This window comes from Schistocerca piceifrons, chromosome 9 (assembly GCF_021461385.2).
Source record: "Schistocerca piceifrons isolate TAMUIC-IGC-003096 chromosome 9, iqSchPice1.1, whole genome shotgun sequence".
In the NCBI taxonomy this organism is placed as follows: Eukaryota; Metazoa; Arthropoda; class Insecta; order Orthoptera; family Acrididae; genus Schistocerca; species Schistocerca piceifrons.
The window spans coordinates 196464286-196470691 of record NC_060146.1 but is presented as its reverse complement, the minus strand read 5'-3'; the positions used below and the strand labels follow the sequence as shown (position 1 = coordinate 196470691).

The window sequence follows — 6406 nt, the reverse complement described above, 5'->3', positions numbered from 1 at the left end:
CCTCCAGACATGTTTTCGCCCTGAAATCTCACTGGAAAAGAATTGTATTCGGTGACGAGTGCAGCTTTGAACTGAGCCCCGATGACCAGACTGCGGTGGGACACCAACCTGAGTCTCACCAGCGCCGCGCGGGGTAGCCGCGCGGTCTGGGGCGCCTTGCCACGGTTCGCGCGGCTCCCCCCCCCCCCCCCCGCCCCCCACCCCCCACCACCGCTGCTGAAGATTCGAGTCCACCCTCGGGCATTGGGCATGGGTGTGTCTGTTGTCCGTAGCGTAAGCTACATTAAGTAGTGTGTAGGCTTAGGGACCGATCACCTCAGCAGTTTGGTTTCATAAGACCTTACCACAAAAAAAAAAAAAAAAAAAAAAAACCCGAAAGTCTCACCAGCCATACTGCTCCGGGAGTGGTGGTCTGGAGTGCCATTTCTTTGTTTGACATCCGCGTCACCCTTACAGCGCAGCGGTAAGTCCACGATACTCCACGACCCCAGTTTTTTTTAAACTTTTCATATGTTTGTCTCTACAGGAACATCACGTCTACCGATTTCTGTCCCATTCCGATAAATCCTTCTGGTGCGTCTTTTTGCTTTGCCTTAGAGTGTGTTATAACATCTATTGTAATTCTCTTCCCATAGGACGATTTGGGAATGGACGCAGGTTCGAAAAGTTCGAAACTGATCACATCAATAAATAAAGGGGACTTCGTAATGGGAGTCACTCCAAACATTTATTTTAGTAAACATAAAGTTGAGGCCCCACGTCACCTCCGGCATGTAGGGTATTTACGTTGAGGGTCAAGTTCAAATGGTTGAAATGGCTCGAAGCACTACGGGACTAATCAACTGAGGTCATCAGTCCCCTAGAACTTGTAACTGCTTAAACCTAACTAACCTAAAGACATCACACACATCCATGCCCGAGGGCCGGCCGCGGTGGCCGAGCGGTTCTAGGTACTTCAGTCCGGAACCGCGCTGCTGTTACGGTCGCAGGTTCGAATCCTGCCTCGGGCATGGCTGTGTGTGATGTCCTTAGGTTAGCTACGTTTAAGTAGTTCTAAGTTCTAGGGGACTGATGACCTCAGATGTTAAGTCCCATAGTGCTCAGAGCCATTTGAAAGAACCATGCCCGAGGCAGGATTCGAACCTGCGACCGTAGCAGCAGCACGGTTCTGGACTGAAGCGCCTAAAACCGCGGCCGGCTAGCTTGCCTTTCAAGAGCACTGTTGCTACACACTGAGCCATGCACGAGCGACTCTCGAAACACCGCATAGCTTTACTTCCGCCAGTATCTCATGTCTTACAAATTGCACGGTTGTTCTCCTGCACACCTTGCGGAACTAGCACTCCTAGAAGAAAGGATATAGCGGAGATATGGCTTAGCCACAGCCCGTGGGATGTTTACAGAATGAAATTTCCACTCCGCAGCGAAGTGTGCGCTGATTTTCAACTTTTTCCTTCAGATTAATAGTCTACCTTGCGACCTTTCCAACACAATTTTTATCTATGACAAAGTTTCAAAACTGTGTACACTCCGTTGCTGAGGGAATAATTCATTCTGTACGTAGTTAAATTGTTTTAATAACTTGTTTGTTAGGTATTTACGTACATCTACGTTTATACTCCGCCAGCGATTATACGGTGTGACACTTCCATCTTTCCCTGTTCCAGTTACAAATGGTTCGCTGGAAAAACGTTGCAACGTTGCTGCTAAGCCTGCCTGTGGGCTGAACCGCCTAGAACCGCTCGGTCACACCGGCCGGCGAGGATCAAATGGTTCAAATGGCTCTGACCACTATGGGACTTAACTGCTGAGGTCATCAGTCCCCTAGGACTTAGAACTACTTAAACCTAATTAACCTAAGGACATCACACACATCCATGCCCGAGGCAGGATTCGAACCTGCGACCGTAGCAGTCGCGCGGTTCCGGACTGAGCGCCTAGAACCGCTAGACCAACGCGGCCGGCTCGGTGAGGATCAAATATCAGTTCCTTCACCAGTCGGCTACTCTCTGAAAATATTTCTGCATTTTGGTACAGTATATTTCATGGGTTCTTTTTTGAAGTTTCCCATGAACGTATTGGTCACAAGCAAAGAATCTCTGGAGGAATGCTTGGTACTCATCAGACAGGCTTTGGACTTCAACACTACCAACGTCGAATGGCATGCGAAAGAAATCACTTCACCAATTCAAAACGGTTAACAACACTGCTTAGCTGGCCGCGGTGGCCAAGCGGTTCTAGGCGCTTCAGTCCGGAACCGCGCGACTGCTACGGCCGCAGGTTCGAATCCTGCTTCGGGCATGGATGTGTGTGATGTCCTTAGGTTGTTGTTGTTGTGGTCTTCAGTCCTCAGACTGGTTTGATGCAGCTCTCCATGCTACTCTATCCTGTGCAAGCTTCTTCATCTCCCAGTACCTACTGCAACCTACATCCTTCTGTATCTGCTTAGTGTATTCATCTCTTGGTCTCCCTTTACGATTTTTACCCTCCACGCTGCCCTCCAATACTAAATTGGTGATCCCTTGATGCCTCAACACATGTCCTACCAACCGATCCCTTCTTCTAGTCAAGTTGTGCCACAAAATTCTCTTCTCCCAATCCTATTCAATACTTGCTCAATTGTTATGTGATCTACCCATCTAATCTTCAGCATTCTTCTGTAGCACCACATTTCAAAAGCTTCTATTCTCTTCTTGTCCAAACTAGTTATCGTCCATGTTTCACTTCCATACATGGCTACACTCCATACAAATACTTTCAGAAATGCCTTCCTGACACTTAAATCTATACTCGATGTTAACAAATTTCTCTTTTTCAGAAACGCTTTCCTTGCCATTGCCAGTCTGCATTTTATATCCTCTCTACTTCGACCATCAACAGTTATTTTGCTCCCCAAATAGCAAAATTCCTTTACTTCTTTAAGTGTCTCATTTCCTAATCTAATTCCCTCAGCATCACCCGACTTAATTCGACTACATTCCATTATCCTCGTTTTACCTTTGTTGATGTTCATCTTATATCCTCCCTTCAAGACACCATCCATTCCGTTCAACTTCTCTTCCAAGTCCTTTGCTGTCTCTGACAGAATTACAATGTCATCGGCGAACCTCAAAGTTTTTATTTCTTCTCCATGGATTTTAATACCTACTCCAAATTTTTACTCATGTCAGCACCATATAGGCGCAAACCTTGCGTGAATGCTCTGAAAAGCTAATCATTTCCATATCACAGTATCTACTTCCTGTCGGATAAATTTCGCGTCTGTAGCACGTCACCTTCGTGGTGTAGCTTCTGAAACCTTCTCGTACTCTCATGTTATATTCTCATTTCAAAAAATAAGTATGTCAGCTTTGTAAAGTGTAATGCGTCACTACCCTGTGGAAATCTACTGGCTCACCAACACAGTTAGACCGCAATAGACCGGTGATGCTGTATTGTAACATATCACCCCGGACTACAAGTCCAATTAAATAAAAAAAAAAAAAAAGTGTAATGCGTTAGCATTGAAGTATACTGTCGGGACAAAATCGCAACACCAAGAACGAGTTGCGCGTCATAAACGAAAGGTAGTGAACGTGGCTCTACACTTGAAATATGATGTCTATTCAATTCCATGCCAGCCGCATGTGAATGGTTTTATTAGCGCCACTAAGAGAATGCAGACCAGGTTTGCTTTAAACACAAGCTGTAAGGGTCGTGAGCGTTATCCACCTTTACGATTGGACGTAGTGAGTTGTTAGTCAGGAATGCCTTTAAGGTAACAAAGATACCATTATCAGCATCTCACCGACTTTGAACGAGGTAGGGTAATAGGGCTGCGGGAACCTTGATTTTCCTTCCGCGATACTACAGAAAGACTTGGCAGGAATATAGCCACTGTACATGATTGCTTTCAGCGGTGGTCCCGAAAATGTACGGTCGCAAGAAGAGTGACACGATTACAGATCAAATACTTCAAGGACACCTCCGAGCCAGACTCCCTGTAGCGTGCATCCCACTGACCCCAAACCTCTCCGTTTGCGACTTTAGTGCTGCCAAAAGCGAGCTCATTGGGGGGGGGGGGGGGGGGCTGGGTGGAGCTTCCTAATGTACACTGGTCCTGTCTCAGTGCCAGTGAAGACCGTGTGGTGGTTAGAAGGAGACCAATTGATGGCCTGTCTGCGTGCTACACTGGAGCTACACCTGGAGTTGTGATGTGGAGTGTGATTTTGTATGACAGCAGGAGCACTCTTGTGGTTGTCTCACGAACCCTGACTGCAAATTTGTACGTCTGTCTTCGACCTGTAGTGGTGCCGTTCATGAACAGCATTCCAGAGGGCGTTTTCCAACAGGATAACGCTCGCCCACCTACCGCTGTTGTAACCCAACATGCTCTACAGAGCGTCGACATGTTGCCCTGGCCCTTAAGTCACCAGGTCTGTGCCCAGTCGAGCACATATGAGGCATCATCGGATGTCAACTCCAGTGTCATTCAGCATGAACCGTCCCTGCACTGCCCGACCAACTGCAACAGGCATGGAACTACATCTCACAAACTGACATACCGCACCTGTAAAACGCAACAGATGCACCTTAGCGTACATGTATTCACCTTTCTGGCGGTTGCACCGGTTATTATTAGCATATCAGCATTGCACATTTGCAAAGGCTTACCTCACGCTTTCTTTAACTTGTGATCTTGCTATTTTAATCACTTAAATATGTTATCTAGACAAATACATTCACGAGATTTCATTACTCTACATTTATTAGTTTTTGGTTCAAAACTGGTTCAAATGGCTCTGAGCACTATGGGACTTAACTTCTGAGGTCATCAGTCCCCTAGAACTTAGAACTACTTAAACCTGAAACGTCCCCTTAGAACATTTATACGCGACTGTGCTTAAACTGACACATAATATTTTTAGCGCACCGCAATCTGACTTTCAAAAATCCCTACAAAAGAATGGCCCTGACTAACATCTATACCTTTCACAAATCACTTACCTCACAAAAATCTTCATTACTCGAACTACTGCAATACAGCGAGCGCCACGACTGCCAGCTAAATAAAAGATTCAAACTACGGAAGGCACTAACTACTGATGGGGATAGTTAGCAAATGAAAGATTTTAATAGAGAACAAACAATGTATTTACCTTAATAGTCATAATATATGATATCCAGTATTACAAATTTCAAATCTCTGCCATCTCTCTTACCACATCCACCACTGCTGGCGGCTCACCTCCAACTGCGCAACGCTACGCGCTGTTCACATCCAGCTGCCGCTGCCCAACACTACAATGGCAGACACCAATGCAAACTAGCCACAGACTGCACACAGCACAGCCAGTGATTTTCATATAGAGCGCTACGTAACGTTGCCAATAAGAAAACATAAACAGCCTACTTACGTAAAGAAAACATAAACAGCCTACTTACAAACCTAACTAACCTAATGACATCACACGCATCCATGCCCGAGGCAGGATTCGAACCTGCGACCGTAGAGGTCGCGTGGTTCCAGACTGTAGCGCCTAGAACCGCTCGGCCACTACGGCCGGCGATTAGTTTTTGGTGTTGCGATTTTTTCCGTTAGTATCTAAGACGGACAATGTAAACAAGTGATCAAAAAAATTAAATTAATATACGAGGATTGTCCAGAAAGTAAGTACCGAACGCTCGCGAAATGGAAACCTCTGGAAAAATCCGGTAAAGCTTTGCAGATGTGTTGGGCATGGTTCCAGTATGCCCGTTGATCGTGTCGCGTCGCTCTTAGCCGGGTTCCCACGGGGCGTGACACGCTAGCGTGAGACATGCTGTCGTGGAACACTACCCATGCGAACGAAGAGACGTGAAGCTTCCTGGCAGATTAAAACTGTGTGCCCGACCGAGACTCGAACTCGGGACCTTTGCCTTTCGCGGGCAAGTGCTCTACCAACTGAGCTACCGAAGCACGACTCACGTCCGGTACTCACAGCTTTACTTCTGCCAGTATCTCGTCTCCTACCTTCCAAACTTTACAGAGGCTCTCCTGCGAACCTTGCAGAACTAGCACTCCTGAAAGAAAGGATATTGCGGAGACATGGCTTAGCCACAGCCTGGGGGATGTTTCCAGAATGAAATTTTCACTCTGCAGCGGAGTGTGCGCTGATATGAAACTTCCTGGCAGATTAAAACTGTGTGCCCGACCGAGACTCGAACTCGGGACCTTTGCCTTTCGCCTTTCGCGAGCTTCTGTAAAGTTTGGAAGGTAGGAGACGAGATACTGGCAGAAGTAAAGCTGTGAGTACCGGACGTGAGTCGTGCTTCGGTAGCTCAGTTGGTAGAACACTTGCCCGCGAAAGGCAAAGGTCCCGAGTTCGAGTCTCGGTCGGGCACACAGTTTTAATCTGCCAGGAAGTTTCATATCAGCGCACACTCC

At 46.8% G+C, this 6406-nt stretch overlaps 1 non-coding gene across 1 annotated transcript; it reads right to left on the bottom strand.

Moving 5' to 3' along the window:
• Window positions 1-5864: 5864 nt before the first annotated feature.
• Trnas-cga lies at window positions 5865-5939 on the bottom strand. The gene has a single exon. It is a non-coding gene; the product is annotated as a tRNA-Ser (tRNA).
• Window positions 5940-6406: the final 467 nt, after the last annotated feature.